Source organism: Cnephaeus nilssonii (assembly GCF_951640355.1).
Source record: "Cnephaeus nilssonii genome assembly, chromosome: 6".
NCBI lineage: Eukaryota > Metazoa > Chordata > Mammalia > Chiroptera > Vespertilionidae > Cnephaeus > Cnephaeus nilssonii.
In genome coordinates, this window is record NC_137077.1 from 58,268,604 (window position 1) to 58,292,372 (window position 23,769).

General features: G+C 39.8%; 1 protein-coding gene across 1 annotated transcript in view; it reads right to left on the reverse strand.

Moving 5' to 3' along the window:
- Window positions 1-19,462, reverse strand: part of TAFA2 (TAFA chemokine like family member 2) — a gene marked incomplete at its 3' end in the record, with an annotated part of 416,622 nt that extends 397,160 nt beyond the window's left edge. The window contains exon 1 of the mRNA XM_079773790.1: window positions 19,294-19,462. The remainder of the gene's footprint in view (window positions 1-19,293) is intronic.
- Window positions 19,463-23,769: the final 4,307 nt, after the last annotated feature.

Consider the following 23,769-nt stretch of genomic DNA (forward strand, 5'->3'; position numbering starts at 1 on the left):
GTAGGATAGTCAATAAATGTCAGCCTAATATCCTCGCTAAATATCTGGAATAAAGAAGATTTCCTAACTGGAAAAGACCTTGGAGGGTCTTCTCATCAATATCCCTTTAAGGTATACTGAACTGAAAATATGTGGAAAAGGTTAGTCTATAACCTTCTTTATTTAAATGGCTTAATCTCCCTTGAGAGCAGGGAAAAAGTGGCATTAGTATCAAGCATAAACTTCATTCATTCATGTATTTGATAATTATATTCCAGGCCAGTGTCTTTTAAACCCGTGTCTAAGTTTCTGATCTAGATGACTTGATAAGTACCCACATCAACCTCCATTGTTGGAAATTTATCATTTTCTGAAACAACCTTTAGTCTTTGGAAGATTTAAATACTATTTGATGACCAGAAGCAGAAGAATTTTGAGGGAGTGGGGAATGATTTCATTTTTGGGTACGTTGTGTTTGATTCTTCTGAGACATCCAGCTGGACATTCAGACTGAAAGGTCTTGCCAGGAATCTCAGATTTGAAAATCATCAACACACAGGCACTAGAGAAGTGATGAGAGTAAATGAGAAAAACAGGAAATATGAGTATGTTGGTAAGAACAGAGGACTAAGAACATCAACATTCAAGGAAAGACTAAGGAAGAAAAGCCAGCAAAAGAATTACTAAAGAAATAATCATAACAGTAGGGAGAGAAGCATAAATGCTGTTTAATAAGCCTATGGGGGAGGGGAGTTGAGTTGGGAACAAAAAGGAATTGTCATTCTAGATCAAATGTCAGAGAAATTTAATAAAATGAAACCTAAATAAAATGCTGGGTTAAAAAAAAATTAATTTACCCATGGAGAAGTTCAAAGAAAGACAACAGTAAAGAGGCCATCCAATGTTTAATGCCCCCCAAATCATGCTCTCCTGGGAGCTGTCCAGTTGCTCTTTCATGAACTCTCCCAGTGTTAGAAATTTACCATTTTCTAAAATTCTTCATCTTTGGACAGCTCTAACTATTACAAATTTTCTCTCATTTTTAAATCAAAATATTTTTCTTTGTATGTATGTCCACTGATAAAACATTGTTTTCTAAATATATGAAGATAAATTTTCTGATATACCATTTACCCTAATCTGAAAATGTGTGTGTGTGTGTGTGTGTGTGTGTGTGTGTGTGTGTGTACAGAAATACATATCTATTTAATGGCTGTCTCCCCCACTGGATTATAAACTCCAAGGACACTCTGCTTTACAAGTATCTGCATTAGTATCTGTTTTACAAGTATCTGCACAGTGCCTGACACATAGTAGGTGCTCCATAAATAATGATTAAATGAATAAGTATATTGACAAATGGGGTTTTAAACTCTAGAATAAATTACTGAATGAAATTTTAACATTCCTTTCTCTGTGGATCTTTTTTCCCTTAATTTAATATTCACATAACTTTCTAAATCACTGTAAGAAAGCAAGATAGATTAGGTAGCTCCCAAACTCCCTTCCATAACTTGGATTCCATGAAAAGCTGACAAAGATTATTTGTAGTGGAAACATCCCATTGGGAAGTCAGGAAACCTGGGTTACAGATCTGGGTTTGACAGAAATTTCTTTGCCCTTCAGCAAATCTAGCTACTTTTCTGGGCCTTGGGACATCATTTATAGAGTGAGGCTTTTGAATTCTATATACTCCAAAGTTTTTTTCTGGTTTAAAACTATAAGATTATTGGGTTGGAGAAACTCATGTGTAGATGTTATAATAAAATGTGTAAAGAAAAATATTTGAAATGGCTACTCAGTGCTCTAATTATATCATTTCTTCAGGCTTCACATTTTCATTCTTTTCTAGTTATTGTGTATTTACAATAAGCTTCTTTTATACCACAATTTCACTTTGCCATATCCACAGTCATTCAGTTTTTAAAAAAAAAACAAAAAACTATCCTGTCATCTTCAACAAAGTGGATCCTCAAATGAAATTACATTATTGTTTGTTATGGTTTTAAATCTTATTCTTCACAAGGACCTTTCTCTTAGCCCCATCTAGAAAGTTTTGTTTCCATTTATAATTTTAGAGCATAATCTACAGTGATACTTAACTTATTGCTATTAAGACTAGTTATCACCAATTACTATTCCACTCTACTGTATAAGCAACAACTATAATTCAGACCAAGAAAGTGAATCAAGTATACAAAGAGCACATAATACATTTAATATGTACATCCTGAATGTATGGCTACAGAGATATTGTAGTATACCTCTCATTGAAAAAAAAATAGTCAATCTGTTTCTATTCTTTTCTAACATTGAGTTCTAAAAACAGAGTAAAAAAAAATACAACATGGCTATAATACAGAACTCCTCCTCTGATGTTGTCCTCATATTAAAAACATCTATAACATTCAAGAATAGGAGCCTACTATTCACATTACCATAGAATGTCTGCTGGCTATATTACAATATTATTAGGGAAAAGGTCCATTTACAGATATATTTACTGTTTACTCAAAAAGGGATTGTCTGAATTTTTTCAATATAATTAACTTTTTTGTGAGGCTTTGTCATTAATCAGAAAATTAGAAGATTGCAATGTACAATACTTACCAAGCACTGAGCATCTCATTAGCCTTATATTGATGTTCTACAAATGCAACTCAGTGCTGCAAACAGGGCTGCTGCATATGCTATTCCTGCCCTGCCCCCAAGAATCCCATTTCTTACAGAGCAAGGAGCCCAGGAGAGATTTTGGTAAGATAAATGTAATAGAATATTTTAGCCTGAATTCAAATTCCTGAAAAAGACACTTTAGCTCACTTTTGGTTAGGAGCTGGAGTTGTTTTAGTTTTTTAATTCAAAGGAATAAATATTTGAGCATATAAATTTTTTTCAAATTTTCTTGAATGCTAGTTCTATATCTCATTACTTAAAATTTTTTATCACATGAAACAGGAGACTTATAGAAAGCCACATATGGGAAATCTGTGACATATTCAAAGAAAGCTATAGATATTATAGTGTAGTTTGAATAATATAGTTCTAAATTTGAAGAAATAGGGCATACTTAGGATGTCTAAATATAAATAATTTGAACCAAGACAATTCTCTAACTAGCCTTCTGCTAAGCAGAATGAGTCTTATTTTCCAACAAGTATGATTGACATGTAGTACTGTATGGTTAAAACTCAGCTCTGAAGTTTTAAGGCAGGGTATGTGATTCAAAACTTTTCTCCACTTTTTACAAGCTATATGGCCTTGGTCAAGATACTTCTTTATAAAAATACTAGAGGCCCAGTGCACAAAATTCATACACGGGGGATGTGTCCCTCAGCCCAGCCTGCACCCTCTCCAATCTGGGACCCTCTCCAATCGGGCCTAAACAGGCAGTCGGACATCCCTCTCACAATCCAGGACTGCTGGCTCCCAACTGCTTGCTTGCCTGCCTTCCTGATTGCCCCTAACTGCTTCTGCCTGCCAGCCTGATCACCCCTTAACCACTCCCCTGCCAGCCTGATTGATGCCTAACTGCTCCCCTGCCAACCTGTTTGCCCCTAACTTCCCTCCCCTGTAGGCCTGGTCACCCCTAACTGCCCTCCCCTGCAGGCCTGGTCACCCCTAACTGTCCTCCCTTGCAGGCCTGGTCCCTCCCAACTGCCCTCCCCTGCTGGCCATCTTGTGGCGGCCATCTTGTGTCCACATGGGGGCAGCCATCTTGTGTGCTGAAGTGATGGTCAATTTGCATATTACTCTTATATTAGATAGAATTGAGGCCTGGTGCACGGGTGGGGGCCAGCTGGTTTGCCCTGAAGGGTGTCTTGGATCAGGGTGGGGGTTCCCTTGGGGCATGGGGTGGCCTGGGCGAGGGGCCTGTGGTGATTTGCAAGCCTGCCATGCCCCCCCCGGCGACCCAAGCAGAGGCCCTAGTATCTGGGATTGATTTTCCTTCTACAATTGAAACTTTGTAACCTTGAGTGGAGGCCTGGGCCTGCCAGGGTGTGCAGAAAGCTTGGCTTCCTCCATCGCTGGGGGTAACTCAAGCCTCTTGCTCTCTCCAGCTCCGTGGCTGCCGCCATTTTTGTTGGGATTTATTTATCTTCTATAATTGAAACTTTGTAGCCTTGTGTGGAGGGCTGGGCCTGCTAGGATGTGCAGAAAGCTTGGCTTCCTCCATTGCCAGGGAAACCCAAGCTTCCTGCTCGCTCCATGGCCACAGCCATCTTGGTTGGGTTAATTTGCATACTCGCTCCTGATTAGCTGGTGGGTGTGGCTTGTGGGTGTAGTGGAGTGATGGTTAATTTGCATATTACTCTTTTATTAGATAGGATGGATAGTAGTGGTACCTTCCTCTGGAATTTCTGCATGATTTAAATGAGGTAATTCATGTAAAGTGCTTAGCACAGTGGCTGGCACATTATAAACACTTGGTATTTAATTTTTTTGTCTGTGGATCTCCATGGAGAATAAAGACCACAAATGAAAAGTTCTGGCCCCTCACAGTGATCTAGTCTGTGACAGCTATGCAGGGGCACAGCCTTAGTACATGATAATATTCAGGGCATAGCAGAGGGAAAATGGAAATGGGGAACTCTGAACACGCTGCCCACTCTTCTTCATTGCTCTCTCTTCCTGCTATCATCGCTTCTCTAGGCAGGAAAGGTGGACTCCCTGGTTTATGAGGCCAAGTTCCTGAAAGCTGGGCAAAAATCCAGAGAACAACAGAGAGAAAGCGACACTTCCTGCTGACATTAAGTAGAGCTGAGATTCTTTTACATACATTATTGTTCCCCAGAGGTCTGTCTCTCCTTGGTAGTTTCTACACACTCTTTCTGGAGACCTCATCCAGTTAGAAGGTTTCAACTGCGACATGTATGCTGATGACTCCCAAACTTCTATCTCTAAACCATAATTCTGTCCTGAGCTCCAGACTCAAATGTACCACTTTTTACTTAAATGTCCTCTTGGATATCCCAAGGCATCTCAACTCAAAATGCTTAACATTAAGCCTACTGTCTTCATCTAGATAGACTACAATAGGTTTCAGGATGTTTCTGTATAAATAACATCAGTCACTGAAGCCAGGACCTATTCTTTTTTCTTTTTAACATACTTTATTGATTTTTTACAGAGAGGAAGGGCAAGGGATAGAGAGTTAGAAACATCGATGAGAGAGAAACATCCATCAGCTGCCTCCTGCACACTCCCTACTGGGTATGTGCCTACAACCAAGGTAAATGCCCTTGACCAGAATCGAACCTGGGACCCTTGAGTCTGCAGGCCGACGCTCTATCCACTGAGCCAAACCGGTTAGGCGAGGACCTATTCTTGACTCTCTTCTCTCTCTCCCCCACTCATTCAGTCCCTAAGACCCATTGGTTCCATCTTCCACCTCTAAATTGTGTCTTTTTTTCCTCCCTTCTTCAACTCTCTTCTTCAAACTCTTTCCAGTTCTCATTAGAATCACTAAAATACCTCTCTAGCTGGTTCCCCTGACTTCCTATTCTGCCCCCCATGGAACCTATCCTCTATACTGCCACTAAAGGATCTTTCTGAATATCAGAGGAGGATGGACCTCAGGTTGGGGAGTACTGAAAGCCTGCCAGCAGTAAAGTAGATCACACATTTTTGATACAACTTTACTTAGAGTAGCTATGACAGTGGACATAAACTAGGCAAAGAAAAAGAGACATGATTTGATGTGACAGAAAGATACACTGTCAAAAACTGTGAAGGGTTTGAGATTTTTACCTTACTTACAGTCTTACAAGTTAGGCTACCATAGTTTATGGTTGCTGGCAAAAGACATGAGACTCCTGGGTCAGAAACAAAAGACTTTATTACTCATTGAATATCAAGTAGCATAAATGTTAGTCCGTTCCCTTACCCCAAGTCCCACAGGTATGATGCAAAGCAGCCCATGCGGATGTTGCACACACACTGGTTTATGGAACCCTGAGCTAAGTGAACCCAAATATGTTATAATGGACTACAAGCAGAACTCCCTTTGTCCTTGAGGGAGACTGTTGTGTGTTTTTTATGCTGGACAGTAGGCAAATCTGCCTTGTGAATCAAAGGGAGACAGTTTACTTTTGAAACATCCTTAAAAAGATCTTATGGAACAAAAGGGCAGTTAATGTCTTGAGAGACCCATGGAGAATTATCTCCCAGCAGATAGGCTTTGAATTCAAACCAGCCTCTTGGCATTGCTAGCTGTATGATTTTTATCTGTTTCCTCACCCAGAATTGAAAATATCACTTATCCCTAACTCACAGCCATTTTATAGTATCAAATGAAATCACATGCATGAAAGCATTTCTATAAACAATATAGGACTATGTAAATGTACGTATGTGTGCCTCTGAAACACATTCTGTTGTTTATTATGGAACATAAAGGTGACAATAATTTCAAATTTTAGAATGAAAAATTAAAGATCAATAAAATACATATTAAATGTCTGAATATGTTCTAGATTATGCTTGGGTGGTACATGGTGAAGAGTAAGAAACATTCCTGACCTCAAGAATTTCATAGTGTGGGGAAGAAGCAGAGAGAAAGGACAGTGTTCAAGATGTGTTAATAGAAGCATAGGATGACCTATGGTCATCTTTGGCTTATTGAAGCTTGGAGAGATCTAAGTAAATTAAATCCAATTTACCAATGAGAAACTAATGACAAAAATGTTCAATAACATTCTTTCAGACTTCTAGTTTGGTAAAATACCTTGATGAAAATTTCTTATTCTCAAATACAGTTTTTTACAAGACCAAGGGAAACTTTTGGGTTGGCATCAGGCATTTTTCTCTCAACAGTCTTACTTCTACTGGTTGCCACTTTGCCTCTTTGTTCCCCCAAGAACTGCAATGGATTTATTCTTTGTCTAACTTCTAATCTCTCTCAAAGGTCAAGGATTTCCTTTTTTTTTGTATAAAAATGCTAGTGAGAACAAAATTTCCTTTCACCTCTATTTTCTCCCTACCTAATTCCTTTCCCATTGGAATTCCCTGCCAAATGCAAACCTTCTCAGTCCCTGACTGCCAGTTATTCAGTCTTATTTTTGTGTCTTTCATTTCACTCCAGTCTGCCATACCACCTACCCAGTGACCTTGAAGCAGATTTCACAAATACAAAGTGAAGTACTGGTCACAAACTGAAGCCCACCTTACAGACGAGATGTAACCAGCTGCTAGGAAAAGATACTACGCAAAGAAAACAATAGCTAACCCAGTCTTCCTAGAATTATAACTTGGACTTTGCTCCAAAATAAAATTTACCACTAAACAATAAGCCTGATTTTAATTCTACTGGTTGATATTAAAAATCAGTATTATACAGTCCCTAAATTTTTCATTCATCTCATATTTTGTATTGAGTTGGGGAAGAAAAATAGGTCTTTTTCAGTAAGTTTCACAGTAGTTCTAACTCAATAAACTTAGATCTTAATTATACACACCTCAATGTTCTGGGACAATATAGGAAATAACAGGTCCATTTAATTCAAAAACTGTCTTTTGACTCATTGAGGAGTTCCAAAAATACGAAATAGATCCAGAGACATGGAAGCATGCAACAGGCATACTTTATACTTCAAAAAAGATATCATATTCAAGGGTTTTAAGAAACGTTTTAAGCATATAGCAATGCTAATATATACAATTTAACTCAATCATTTAAAATAAAGGTGACTACCTATGTTCATAGCAGCACAATTTACAATAGCTAAGATCTGGAAACAGCCTAGGTGCCCATCAGCAGATGACTGGATCAGAAAACTATGGTACATCTACACAGTGGAATATTATGCTGCCATAAAAAAGAAGGAATTCTTACCATTTGCAGCAACCTGGATGGAATTGGAGAACATTATGTTAAGTGAAATAAGCCAGTCAATGAAAGAAAAATACCACATGATCTCACTCATTTATGGATAATAAAGAACATTATAAACTTGAACAAAAAGGTAGATACAGAGACAGTAAAGCATCAAACAGTCTGTCAAACTACAGCAGGAAGGTTAGGGAGAGGTGGAGAAGATAAGAGATCAATCAAAGGACTTGTATGCATGCATATAAGCATAACCAATGGACGCAAAACTCTGGGGGGTGAGGGCATATATGGGAGTGGGGCGGGTGGGGGGGGCAATGGTAAGATATGTACACACATAATACCTTAATAAAAAAATTGGAAAAAGTAAAATAAAGGTGACTAAGTTTTTGATGATCTAAGGAGTTGACTCTTGGTTTTATAATACACATGAGTTTTCTTAATAATCAAATATTTATAAAGTTTTAATTTTGTAAAATCTTCTATAGCAGCAAGCATTTAAAATCTTTAGTTGATCTAGGATGACTAAAATAAAATATTTGAATGCATACTGTCTATACTAAATAGCATTTAAATTTTAGAACATTAAATTTAAATGTCATTAAAGCCAAGAACAATGGTATCACAATCAAAAGTGTTCCTGAAGGTGAAAAGAAGCAAATCTGGTTCATGATAAATTATGAAAATGGTAATTATGTAGATAAGAATAAATGGCTTTAAATTCCCTAACGAATGATGAGTCAAGTCACTGACAAAAGCAATCAAAGTATATTCCATATGTGATTAACAACACTTAAGTTTGACATTGACAAATATTACTTAATTTACAGTAGAACACAAGCATATGTAGTCTCTAAACCTCCAAACTACAGTAAATTGTCGAATATCAGTCAGCATGCTAATTTTATTTTTTCCCTTGATATTTTGCCTAGAATGTATGTATTTTTTAATGCCAAAATACTTTTCGGGTGTAGGTCAAAATCAATAGCCTCTCTTTCTCTTTCTATATTTTCCAAAAAGTTCTGTCTCTCTCACACACACAACATAAACACACACTCAGACAGAATAAATGACAATGCTTCACAGGATCCTTCCTTATACACTAAAAAAAATGCAAAAAGACATTTTATCAATATGAGCTCGTGATCATCTTCCCATTAAATTCATCAAGTACCTATTATGTGCCAGACACTATGCTAAGCACTGGGAATCAATAGAAACATGATACACATAGTTCTTCCTCACAGAGCTTACAGTCTAACAGACTCAGGGAAATGAAATCATATTACTCAGTTTTAAGCAAAGCTATTTTATATATCAGAAACCTCTAAGCACTTAAATGAAAGAAATTGAGTAAGCTTTAATAGCATTACTATTGCAAACTATATTAATCATACAACTTGCAAGAAAACAAATTGCTTCACTCCCTCAGACTGACATGTCTAAATCCAATCTCAGTTTATAATTAATATGCCAGCATAAGAAACATAAGCATTTCCAGGGCATTGAAAAAACTGACAACAAAATAGTTTACCCAATGAACTGAGCTTCTGACATAAGGCCCAGGTCAAACCTCAGTACAATAGAGTCACAAACCTAGCTATGACACCTGGCATTAGTAAAACTGGTGTAGGGGGGGAAAAAATGCTAATGATATATAAAGAAGTTAAACTCCCTAAATAATAAGTCATTATGTCTTCAATCCTAAAGAGACCACTGTGGAAAGGTGGTTACGATTAGCAGAGCAAAATGATTTTAAAAAAGAGAGAGAGTCATTTCATCTATATAGAGATGTTTATTTTTTTAAACATTTTTTAAAATTTTTTTTTATTGATTTCAGAGAGAGGGAGAGGGAGAAATAGAAACATCAATGATGAGAGAGAATCATCTACCTGTTGTCTCCTGCATGCCCCCTACTGGAGATCAAGCCCACAACCCGGGCATGTGCCCTAACTGGGAATCAAACTGTGACCTCCTGGTTCATGGGTCGACACTCAACCACTGAGCTACATAGGCAGGCAAGAAACAGTCACTTTAAACTGTAAGCCCACCAGTCAGAGAAAGACAAGTATCACATGACCTCACTTATATATGATATCTAATGAATAAAATAAACTAACAAATAAAATAGGTCCAGAGACATGGAAGCATGCAACAGACTGATGAATCTCAGAGGGAAAGGAGAGCAGGGAGGGAAGGTGGGAATAGATTAACCAAAGAATTTACGTGCATAACCCATGGACACAGACAATCGTGCAGTTGATGAAGGCTTGGACAGGGGGCAAGAGCAGGAAAGCGGGGGTTAATGAGGGGAAAATGGGGGATATTTGTAATACTTTCAATAATAAAGATAAATTAAAAAATGAAATAGTAAGCCTAATAAACACACAGATAAACCATCATTTTTCAAATCTATCCTCTCGCCTACTCATAATAACTACTTAAGTAAAACAAAAATCTAGATATTGTGGCCAAAATTTTGACATTTAAGTCCTAAAGGGAAGCAAATATTGTTAAAATTTCAAAACTGATTTAGAGAGCCAAATATAATGCCTTAGTTAAGAAATAAACTTATTCCTTCAAGCTATAGGAAGTGAATCAAACTTGTATTAATATATGAGGAACAGATACTGTCTGATTAATACTTGGGGGTGGGGGAGAAATATGTCCTCTAAACAAAAGACTAGAAAAATAAGCAAAACCCATGAATTCTGTGCTCAGATTAAAGAGCCTTTGAGAAAAGTGTTTTGAGTCAGTGGCCAGGTTTAGGCTGTTATTGCAGAGAGAAACCTGTCAGAGCTAAGGGTTGGAGGCCTCCCACCTTTCTGCATGCATGAATGGAAGTTCAGGGTGAGAATGCTCTCTAAAGCCTTGCGACTCAAACTAGTCCATGGGCCAACAGCATTAGCTTTACCGGGAAGCATGTTAGAAATGCAGAATCTCAGGCCCCACTCTACAACCTGCATTCTAGCACAATTCCCCCAGATGGCTTGTGAGCATTTTGAAGTTTAAGAAGCACTAATCTTGCCCTAGAAGCCGGTTTAGCTCAGTGGATAGAGCGCCGGTCTGCGGACTGAAAGGTCCCAGGTTCAATTCTGGTCAAGGGCACATGCCTGGGTTGTGGCCTCAATCCCCAGTGGGGGGGCATGCAGGAGGCAGCCAATCAATGATTCTCTCTCATCATTGATGTTTCTATCTCTCCCTTTCCCTTCCTCTCTGAAATCAATAAAAATATTTTTTTAAAAAAAGGAAGTACTAATCTAAAAGAATAAGGCATTATAGAATTACAAAGCACATTCCAAATATATGGCATCAATTTAAACTTCTGCATTTCCAGCATCTCTCTTAAACCCTACAAGATACCACCAACTTCAAGGTGAGTTCAGCATCAACTGCACAATGAGTCAACATGAAGAAAACTAAATAGAGAGACAAGATTGAACCACTCCTCGTTATTATTCAGCTGCTCCAGCTGAGCCCTTTACTGGCAACCAGTCTCACTCCAGATGCCAGCAGGGTTGGAGAATTATGGCTAGAGATGACAGAGAGTCCCTAACTAGCTGTTCTCACATATTTCCCGCCCCCCCCCCCCCCACCGTCAACATGCTCTTTAGCCTGCATATGGCGTTCAGATATGTCTGTTGACCCACATAGTATTTTAACTTTGAGTTCCTTACCATCATTTAAAAATCTGAAACTTTCACATCAAAAAATCTGCACATCTAAGTTTCCTTCTACAAGTCAGAAAATCTGGCAACACCAGACCTACATTCTGGCATGGCAATACGTGGAGCCAAGGCCCAGCTTTCCCACTTAGATGTTGGCCAGAATCTCCACCACTCACTATGGTATCCCCAACACTGTAGCTGAAGCTGATGTCAGTTACCATTTGTCATCTTCCATTTGGTCTGCTTCACTCATTCACATTCCCAGCCGGACTCCGTAAGTGTTTGAATGTGTGACCCATTTAAGGGACTCTAGAAGTATCATGTCACTGAACTCAAATCATTCAGACTATCTGATTTTATCCTTTCATATGTGTAATTCAGGAAAAGGAGCTACTGTTTGTGTTACCCTAGGTTTGATCATAGACCTTGTGAGGTGGAAGGAACCCACTCACTTTAAATATACTATACTATGCTATTTTTCTTCACATCTCATTCCAACTCAGACAGTTTAACTATTTTAACAATTTCTTTTCAGAACTATGCTTCACAGTTACAAACAAGAATTAGTAGCAAGTGCAGACACAGCACAATACATTCTGGAACCACTCCTCCAGATTCATTTCAAAACTTCAAGTAATATACAGAAATGGTAAAATCTATGAGGATGGGTGTCTTTGTCTTTTTTTATTTACTGAGAGACCCCAAACACCTAGAAATTGTTCAATAAATACTTATTGAATAAATGAATAAGCTTTTCCCAGGAATGAAAAATTCTCAAAAATTCATACACAGATTTTGAATCAATGTGTTCAATTATCAACAGGTATATGAAGAGTATTCACTTGCTAGTCTAGTTCTATTTTGGTTGTTCATTTTATTTTAGTGACAATGAAAACCAGCATTAAAGAAGAGACATGTAACCCTAACAAGCCTAAGACTCATGGCCTATCACAACTTGTTTTGCAACAAAACAGCATGATATAAACTAGACAAAATGGCTAAACTGAATTATAAGATTTAGTCTGATTCAATTTTATGTCCCTACATCTGTACTCTTTAGTCATCACCATAATCATTATTATCCTCATTATCCTCATCATCCCGATTGTATAAAGCTGGACAACTTTTAAAAATCACTTCTTGAAAGGCATTTATAGAACATTTACTAATATGCCAAGAACTATGTGCTAGATGTCTCTTGACTGCCTAACTAAAAGGTATGTCTTATAGTACTATTACTCTCATGCTGTGATGCTGAGTAGGTCTGAGCACAGGGGAAATTTTTTAAATTTTTAATTGTCTTGCAAACTTGACTGAAAAAAGAAATATTGCTGCGAAACTGAGGCTCATAGAAATAAAGTGATTTTCTTGTGGTTCCATGGTTACTTATTGGTAGAACTACAAAAGCTTCTCCAGACCTCTCGCCACTGTACCACACTGCTTTCACAATAGTCATTTTCAAAATGTATCTGCTAGCCAAAATGCAAGCCAAAGAATTTTAACCACTCAGCAAATGATGAGATGAGCAACTATATCTAAGTTTGTCAAATAGTAAAATCTAAGTTTTGACCCAATTCTGGTATATTTATAAACACACCAGGTATTTCCAATAACGCTAAACACGTATCTTAGCAGGAAACTACTGTAATATAACATTTCAAGAACTAAAGCTGAAAAAATTTAGGTTAGAAATGTTCCTTGAACTTAAAACTATTCAAAATGGTTTTATGGAGTATGAGATTGCAATGCCCTGTCACTTTGCCCTTGGCCTTTGGATTGCCTGACTGAAAGGTACAACATCTACCTCCTTTCTCCTTATACACCACAAAAACAAAGAACTAAAGTTAGAGCTGTTTCGCTCAATTCAACTCAACTTTCTGAAGAAAATACAAACAAAAGCAGGACCAGGTCACTGGTACTAGTATGTCTGACAGTCATTCTAAGAAGAAATTCTCTGAACTCTCCAGCACTAACAAATTTGAGCATGCCATTCACTATACACCTATAGTAAGGTAAAACTAAACTAAGAAAAAAATGATAACAATAACCAGATTTGTCCACCTTAAATGAATTTGAAACTGTCCATAAACTAATATGAATAAAAAAAGTGTTCATATTGTTTTCCTCAAATGATCTTCATTGGCTATTTCTGAATACTTGACTGATCTGAGCAGATATGAATTCACTGCGTTAGTACATAGAGCTATATTGCTTGAGTAGACCAAATTTTAGAACCGTAGAACACTTACCCTCTTGAACAATATATTCTAACAAAGTCTCTGTGTCATATCACTACTAGCTTGAGGTTTTGTTAAGATTCCTATGACCACATAACCCTTTTTTACTCCCCTGCTTTTGCTTACTTTACAACCCATAAAGACAAAGAATATGAAACCAGAAAAAAGCAGAATGGAACAAACAACACACCTTGCTTTTCTCATAAAGATGGTCTTCTTCGTAATAGAGCAGGAGAGAGCAGGCATATTTCCTTCCTCCAATATTTAAATTCAATTCTCACTGGGTTCTCCAAGAAGGACATTAAAAAAGAAAAACTCGACCAGAATCAGATAAAACTTTGCACAGTTTTTACATATAGATAATTTTAAATGATCGATTTTTTTTGTTGTTGTTCCAGAAAGAATCTGTCCATCTCCTCATAGCCCAGGCCATTCTGGCTTGAAAACTTTATTCCAAAGCAAATACATTTTTCCAAAAATCTTGTCATAGTGCCTACTATGGATACCTTTGTAAATGTGCTTATAAAGAGCTGCATAATCTGCAACAGAAAGCCTAAGTATTACTCTGTATTATTAAACTCAACAGAAAGCTCCATATGCAGCAACAGGAGGTCATAGGCAATTATCACTGGAAATTGAAAGGTTTACAATCTTTGTATGACCTTTAAAGGTCAACACAGTTGCCTATTCACATGCATGCAATTATACAGTGACTAGTTCACAGCAGAAAAAAAAAACATAAAAATATTTAGCAAAACAAACCTTGCATTCATCAAAAGCTACTTTGCACTCTACAGGCTTTATCTGAAGAATTAGCTTTACAGAGCAAAGGGGCTACTTGTCCCCATTTTGTCAAAGTTCTAACTCCAGCCTACCAGCATAATTGCTAAGAATTCAACATTATCCAGTCTCTCTATAAAGGGTTTCAAAAATAAATATAAATTTAATTGAATGACTATGTTTGTGCTATTGCTAGGGAAAGGGAGACAGACTTTGCACAGTTACCTTCACTAACTGGCCATTCAGAGGAAATCATAAAACAATTACAGCTACTATGGAGTAATTCAAGAGACTAAAGGAAGTGATTAAAAGGATCTTATCTAATAAAAGTGTACTATAAGCTCTGATTCCTTGGTTATCTCTCATACCCCATCTGGATCACTGTGAACAAAATGGAACGTTCTCCTTATAGTGAATATATTCACTTTTCATCTGAACCCCAAGTAACCTGAAAGTCTTGTATTTCCCAATGGTCATAACAATCAATTGCCTAAAAAAAGGCCAGATTTTCACTGATCCTAGGGACTAAATGGCCTATCACTACAGCAGAGGATGAAATCCAACATATACATGTGGTATATACATTGGAAGTGGGTGGGTTATGAAAACCTAACATAAATTTGGCCTATAATATCAATATGTTGCTGGAAAATGCGTAGGTAACACTTGTAAACCAGAATAGTATGCTCTAATGTAATGCGAGGTTTATGTTTGGACTGTGGAGGTGCATATTTAATAAAGACAGCATACAGACATATTCAGTGTTTAAAATATGTTGAAATTCCCAGTCATAGTGTCAATAAACACATCCCAAAGCATCCCTACATATAGAGGACAAAATTGATTTATTTTTGCATTTGTAGCCTAACAAATAAAAATGTAGTAGGCAGTTAGACAGGCCTGACAGAGCAAGGACAAAAATACCTAAAAAAAAAAAAAAAAACTAAAGAGGAAAAATATACTGCATGTAACAGTGGCTCAAACAGTAAAACTCAATTATAAACGACCTTGTTAAACCATGGATACAGCTGTACTGTAGGTCAAATCATGCAAAATAGTGAAAAACTATGTACCTAACAATCTACACATTTTTTATAGTTGTCCTCACCCCCTTCGATACAAAAATCAGCATTCTCCATAGGTGTCATTAAAAGCATTTGCACGTGCATATATATGTATAGATATAGAGATTAGATAGATATTGCAGAGAAATGTATTTAAATAGTAATTTTCTTCACGTTCCAATAAGTCTAACCATTCCTCTAAAAATTTCTGTTAAGAATAAGTAGAAGACAAGAATTGTTATATTTCATTGACAAGGACACTAAATCACTGTGCCAAATGAATAGAATCAGACTTTCTAAAAATTACCCAATAAATCAGTGGTGAATGACAACTAAGAAACAAAAACTAACTTTTAGGTCTCTGGTTGTCATGTCCTTCTTTCCATCTCCCCTGTTTCAGCCTATGCTCCAAACCTAAAGTAAAACTGTTCTCTAAAAAGACTCATTGTAAAATTATTCCTCCTCTTCCAGTGGTATCGTTCAATATGCTTCAAATACAGTGTTCAAAATAAAGTTAACCAAAGAATTTCTGAACAAAATGGCAAATTCATCATATTACATGGCATTAAAAAAAATCAATGCTTCCTAAGTAAGATGTATCATGTGAAACACTGTGCAAGTATGTGGACCAGATAGATATGACGTTGATTTAGCTAGTGTGGCCTTCATATCTAACAGCATCTGTGCTAATGTGTTTCTTCTCTGTGTTGTGAGGGAACCCTACTAATAACAGGTTGATGAATTGCATTTGTAAATGTCAGGCATAGATCAAAGGGGACTATGTTAGATGCTTATTTTACCTCAACGTATGGTTTTTCACCAAGGAAACAAAACTGCATTGCACAGTAAAGTTCCTTATTTTTACTTGAATCTTTAATGAACAAAACAGCTGCAGAATAATGCGACTTAATGAGGCATCCCTAATAAAATACTGGAGAAGTAAAAGCATGGGCACTGAACTGTTTGCACTCTGGTTGTTTCATCTTCTCAAATATATTAGAAATAACTGATGACACTTGGAGCATTGCGAGTTTAACACATGCATTAGAGAGGCAATGTTCATCAGTTTGCAGCCACAGCTGAACTTAGGCAGAATCTGAGAACACCTTCTCTTAGGGCCCATGGTAAGAAATCCTGGAAAATGCTGGAAAGGCACATTTTACCCTCCCCATGCAGGGTAATCCATAACCTGTAATTAATGATAAACCAACCCTAAAATACACTCTCAATATTTCAATGTTCATAAACACATTGTAAAGGGGTCATTTGTTAAAATACTAGATCCGGGACCACTAAGATTATCTGATAATACACAAAATAAAGTTTATAAAATCTTGTATTACCCCCTAAATTTCATTCCTTTATAAGTTTTTAAAAAGGAAAAGTAACCACATTTTTAAAAAAGGCCTTTTTACAGCTGTGTCATCACATTTTATAACTTGGTGGTTAGTAAATACTATAATGTAGTCTCTAAGCAATATGTATCATTTTTGACATAGATCCATGGGCATCTCAATAAATCTTCATTCTCCCATTTGTCAGTGTTAAAGTAGCTAACATTTTTCAGATTCAAAATCACAAACTCAGAAAACTTCAATTCCCCTTTGGCACAACTTGTAGCATTAATGTCAAGGTTTTGGTTCTTTAAGAGGCATATATCATGGCACTATATGTTAATACGTAAGTTTATGCATCCTAAGCCACAAAGTTTTATTAAAGGTGTGCAAAAGAATCAGGATTTTCAATTTCAAAAAATGCCTAATAGAAAGCAAAACACTAAACTGTGGCCGTGTCTGAGCATTCGGTTGGTGTGACACTGTTCTCATAGCATACTATCTATAAATAATACAATCCCATTTTTATTGAAAATTCAGAAAACCAAAATAAAATGCGCTTCAGTGTAGTTACTGATGGCCTTTCAATGGCTGCTGGTGGCTTTAAAAAATAGGACTCTAAAGAGGTCAATATGCAAACAATTGACCCAGGATGAGAACCAGAACAGAATAAAGTAGGAAAAGAAAAAATTAAATTACATGTGTATGATCATTCTTAAGGTTCTTTAGGTGCCAAGTTTGAAACTGTAAAAGGTTCACCAGTCTGAGAGTACATGTGGGAACAGGGAGGCTGGAGTGAATACCTGTAACCGTAATGCTCTGGTTTTTAAAGCCTTTAGAAGTGTTTTCAGGCTCCTTTGCTAGTTACTGCCATTTAGCACTTTACACCGAAATCTTAAATGACTCAACTGTCTTAACTTACATTGCTTAATAGAGCAGTTTTAATGTGTTAATTGATAACAGTCTGAACATTAATGTCTCAAACAATCTAGTTGGGAAGACAGGAACCAGATAATTATCATTCAGTCAATAGTCATTGAAATTCATCCTGCCCTGAGAGAAGGACTCATCTACTGACTGCCTGGAGGGTACTTTTCAGAGTAAAGGTTGCATTCAGGTTTGTTTTGGGTGTTTGTGGGGTTTTTTGTTCCAAAAACAACAAAATGCAAGAGGGGATTTAACACAAACAGAAGGTTTTTTTTTCTTTTCTGTCTCATTGCCACAAGCCAAACTCTCTTCAGCACAAGGTTGAAGAGAGAGAGGCTAGCTAGCCACTGTGGTAAGGACACATCTGATTCCAAACGCTTCAGGCAATGGTCAGGGAGAGAAATGCTGAAGAGGAGAGCGTCGCGGCCACGGGGGTGGGGAGGCGGCGGCTCTGCAAGCGCCCACCGTTACTCCTTCTCAAGTGGAGACCAGACCGCTCAGCCTGCAGTCCTTGGAGAAATCGGGCGGCGAGTCTCAAACTTTCCTTTGCAAACGCAGCTTCTGGAAACAACACGTTCCCCGCTGGCGAGTGAGGCTCAATAGCCTAAAAGGAAACACCTCGGGATAGGAACCCGGCCCTTGGGGACAGAAGGCGCGAAGGGGCAGGCAAGCAATGGGGCAGAAACAACACCGCGCACTATTAGTAAGAGCTGGGAGGCTTCCACTGGGAAAGAAATGAAAATCCCATTCGTTTCTCGAAGCTGTTTGTTTGGGTTTTGTTGCTGTTGTTTTGAACGCAGTCGGCAAAATAACGCTTTTCCTGAAGCTCTCTTGTAATAGCCTTTATGAAAGCTTCATTTCACTCGGGAATAAAGCGTCCGTTCCCAACCTGAAATAACCCTTTAAATAGATGGGGCTGAGGAACTTCTCGGGACGGTTCTGTATGGAGAGAGTTAGGAGTGGGGAAATCGCGAGCCTCCTTGAAACGCCCACGTCTGCAGGCAGGCCCGAGAACTAGCTCATCAGAAGTGGACAGAAAGTAGGGGTTTCAGCAGGGCGACCTGGCGCGCCCCAACCGTCCTGCCTCGAACGCGACCCCCCCCCCCACCCCCCGCAACTCCTTGTGAGGAGTCCGAAAGGATTACCAACCCGGCTGGATCTGGCCGAGGGATCCAGTTAAAACTCGCTTTCACCCTCGGCCGGGCCGCTCGCAGGGTTAGGAGGAACGGAGCCGAAAAGGAGGGAGGGCACCGCGCTCGGATAACGTCGTTCGTGCGCTCGGATCCCCTCTCGGTGTCCCTCTACCCGCACCCCTACCCGCGAGGAGGACGCTGGCCGCCCGACCAGCATCGGCTCTCCCCTCTCGCCTTCCCCGGAGAGCCCCCTACCAGTTCCGGACCCAGGGGAGGGCTTCCGGGCCCCGGTCCTGCAGCGGCCGCCCGAGTCCCCCGAGCCCGCGGGGGCACGGCTCGCACCTACCTGCAGCCCGGCTTCCCGGTGGCGGCAACACCTAGCGATGCTCCTGCAGCTTCCGCGGGCCCGCGCCAGCCTTATCGCTCTTGCATCGCTTCCAAGATGCCAATCCGCCGTCCCCGTTCAGGGGCATAGGGAACCGGAGTCCGGTGGTGTGCGCTCGTGGAGGGGCTGCTGAGTGAGGTCCGGAGCGTGCGTGAGCGCGCGCGCGTGTGTTTCCTCCTCCGATGGCAGAGAGGCTCAGGAATCGCTTGACATTTACACCGGAATCCCCTTAAAGCGGATGGAAGGTGGAGCGAGTGAGCCTCGCCTCTTTTCCTCCCTTCTATGCCACGGTGTCAAAGTAATCAAAAAAATAAAAATAAAATGTGTTTCCTGAGGACAAGCCCAAGTCCCGCAGCCCTCGCCAGCGCCCGCGGCCGCCCGCTGTCCTCGCCGGCTGCGCGCGGTGCGCTCAGCTCCCCCCACTGCGAGGATCAAGGCGGTCTTGCAGCAATTACCAGCCTTATTCCACCTCTGATTTGTTTGCTTTTAACGCCGAGTACAGACTTTTCCTCTCGCCTCCCGTCGTCTCTCCCTCTCACACACACTCACACAGGACTCGGTTCCTTCTCCCGCCCTCCCTCTTGCTCTCTGGGAAAAGGCAATTGGACGGAACGGTTCACCTTCAGGAAAGCAGCCTCTGCCACGTACCTCTGTTCTCCGGCTCTCGCAGGTCCAGGAGGAGTTGCTGGGAGGTTCTGGGCAGGAAGGAGGAGAGGCTCTGAGCTCGGCCGGCCGTCGTCTGCCCGCAAGCCGCCCGGGATCCTCGGTGCAGGTGCCCGTGCTCCGGCTTTTAGCAGCCAGGTCCCAGCTGATGCTCTCTCGGAGACTTAGCGTGAGTCCAATTAGCAGCAACTCCTGGCCAGCTGCAGCCCCTCAGTCCCTCCTAGAAGCGCTGCGGGCAGAGCCCCACGCAGCCCAACCGCTGCCCCTCTAGGCATCCTGGGCTGGAAGGAAGGGAAGTCGCCTCTGTCCCCCTTTCCCCGGTACCTGGCACCGTCACCTCCGAGAAGGTGTAAGTTCCAACATCCAACAGGAGTGAGCAACTGTGTCACTTCGCTAAAGGCGGGGGAGGGGACCGAGGAAACAAGTCCAAATTACTGAAGGAAACAATGCACACGGTTTAGTAATCAAACCCCCCTCTCCTAAGCGCTATACAGTCCAAAGACACCGGTGGTTTTTTTTTAAAGTCACCGTGAAGGGCAGAACCTCCCTGTCCAACCACACCCCTTACTCCACCCAGCCTGGTTGTCCAAGGGGGTACAGAGACTGGCTCCCGGTACAGCGCAAGGAGAACGCAGGGAGAGAATAGGTCCCAACACTCCAGGTGGAGCTAAGCAGTAAAACGGGATGGCAAGACCAAACAATGCTGCCTCCCTCCGTCTGCCTCCCAACCGCCAGTTCTGGTAGCAGCCGCAGCTGCTGCTGAGAGCAAACTGCGGTCCTGCAGGAAAAGACAGACAGTAAAAAATGGAAGGGCGGCAATGGCTATAAAAGCTGGACTATGTCTCCCTCTAGAGGAAGAACCGGGTTAGCTTTCCTGGCTGTAACTAGGATTGCAATTTCTCCACAAAGAAAAAAAAAACACAGTATCTGGTTTCAGAGAATTTTGCATTTTTACCAGTTCCAAGCTATAATGGTTTTGGAGAGACGATTTGCACTGCAGCACTAGGTAACCAGAGTCCTTGGTAAAAGGACCTCGTGCTATTTACAGAAATGTAATAGCAAGACCCTGGAAGGTCATGTCCTTACAGGTTAGATCAAATTGGAAATTGCTTTAAGGTGTATGCATATGAGCTCAAAGGAAGGGTCTTTTTAGGCTCACTCTGATCAGCTTCGGCGATGAGCAAAATCTTAATCTAGTGATTAGAAGTTATGCAAAATGAATAAGTACCAATAATGGATTTAGAAAAAGAATATCTGAAGGAAAGAAACAAGAGGCTGATCCAGGAAATCTTACAAACCCTTTACAACTAAGGCTATCTCAAAGATCTTGCTTTGGGGCCAATATTTTATACATCTTATTCAACTAGACTAGTAATTATCAAAGTAACTAAATTCCTTCAGCTCTAAAGTTTTGTGCTTTTATAGCTCCGGTTCACAGAAATCATTGACAAAATAGGTATCAGATGTTCTCCACACAGGCTCTAAAATTAACAGCAGTAGTAGGGCCCTGGCAAGGGTGGGTGTGTTGGTTGGAGCATCCTCAGGTACACCAAAAGATTGGGGGTTCAATTCCTAGTCAGGGCACATACCTAGATTGTGTCTTCCATTCCCAGTGGGGGTGCCTATGGGAGGCAAGCAATTGATGTTTCTCTCTCATTCTAATTCTCTCTTTTAAAAAATCAATTTAAAAGAAACATATCCACCCTAGCTGGTTTTGCTCAGTGAGTAGAGCATCAGCCTACAAACTGAAGAGTCCTGGGTTCGATTCCTGTCAAGGGCACCTGCCTGTGTTGATGGCTCAGTTCCCAGTAGGGAGCATGCAGAAGGCAACCAATCAATGATTCTCTCTCATCATTGATGTTTCTACCAGTATCTCTTTCCCTCTCCCTTCCTCTCTGAAATCAATAAAAAATATATATTTTAAAAATTATTAAAAAAACATATCAGGTAAAGATTAAAAGTAATACTAGGTATCATATTTAAATACGTTTCCCTTATTAGTGATTTTACCTTAACATGCTTTGTAATTCAACCATATTTTGCATCTAAAGGGCATCAAGTATTTTAACTTGTTTTTTTAAATAAAAGATACTGTCACAGATTTTATGTTTTGTTACTTCAGTCAAGTTCAAGCTCGGTCCCATTTATTACTTTAATATTTAATTTTTATGAACTTAACTATTTAAAGGTTTGCTTTCAAGAAGTATCTGCATGTTTATAAATTATTAAATATGTATTAAAGTTATGATTAAACTCCTTCCCATTCACCATTTACTCTGAATTTTTGGAGTCACTCTATTTTAGCTTAATAATCTAACATAGTAGAAGCTTAAAGAAAGAAAAGAATTTATAAGGAAATAACTGAGACTGAAATAATTTAAAACAAGGAGACAAAAGTAAATTATGTAAGTTGTACTATTTTAGCTAATTGTATTATAGTAGATTTAAATCAATTTAGCACATGACAATCATTTGAGGTGCCTTCAAATGATCTCTTTTGAAAGGTTAATGTCATGTGATGAAAGATATTTCTTTTTTTCCTCTTAACTAGCAACTTTTTCCCTAGGGAACAAAGTTTACATTTTAAAAGGCCTGGCACTACTATTTCATTGCAAATCTTACAATAATTCTCTGCTATATTAAGTAGTGGGATCAAATCCAAATGGGAATGACATTGGAAACCCAGGCTCTGTGCTGGGAAGAATAACCATTTACAAAATCACTTTAGAACACTGGCCTTCCTTTCCCATCTATACATATAAAAGCCTAAGCCACTGGAAAGACCGGCCGCTATGACATGCACTGACCACCAGGGGGCAGATGTTCAATGCAGGAGCTGTCCCCTGGTGGTCAGTGCACTCCCACAGCCAAACTCCCACAGTCCCTCCTCCTGGCCCCCAGGTTAGGACGGGGAACCAGGGGTGGGTGGCTGCAAACGCGGCCCCTTTCCCAGGGGGGCCAAGAGCCTGCTCCCTCCTCCAGGCTGGTGGCCAACCTCCCTTGCTCCATCCCTCCCCCCGGCCAGCAGGCCCTGATCGGCCTGCCGCCTGCCCGCCCGCTGCGGTGGAAGCACGGCAACAAGGGAATGGGGCGGGGGAGGCGGGGAACCCTGCGGTGGTGGGGTGTTGACTATGGCGGCAGAGGCGTCCGTTCCTTCTGCACCGGACCGGGCAACCATCGCCTCCTCTCCGGCCTGACCCTGATTGGCCTGGCCCCAATCGGCCCTAATTGCCAGCCAGGCCTAGAGACCCCACCCATGCACAAATTTCATGCACCAGGCCTCTAGTAAGAAATATAAAGCATGCATTATAATCCATCTGGCTTCTAAGTCATTAGCTCTCTGTTCTTGTGGGGAAAACTATAATTTTACCATGTTGTTAAAAGTGTATTTCTGTTGTTAAAATGTGTGACATTTTCCTCCTTACTTTCCTAATTAAACCCACAAAAATGTGAAAAAAGTTAGTAAAGATAACAAATGTATAAATTAATTGCAAAATATAATTGAATTTCTTATTCAAAGTCATGATATTAAAATTCTGTAATAATCTTTGTATTTTTTATAAATATTCAAATAAATAATTCCCAGTGATTTTTAGATCAAGGTATTCCTATTCCTGGCACCTCCTAGACTTTAAAATAAAAATCTATCCCTCCAAAAAGAAAAATATGGTAAATACCTCCCTAATTTAATAGAAATCTTGAGATTATTTTTTTTTTTTGCATCTGTTTACTTAAACTGCCTTCTCCTAAACAGTAAAAAAAAAATAGTTGCTT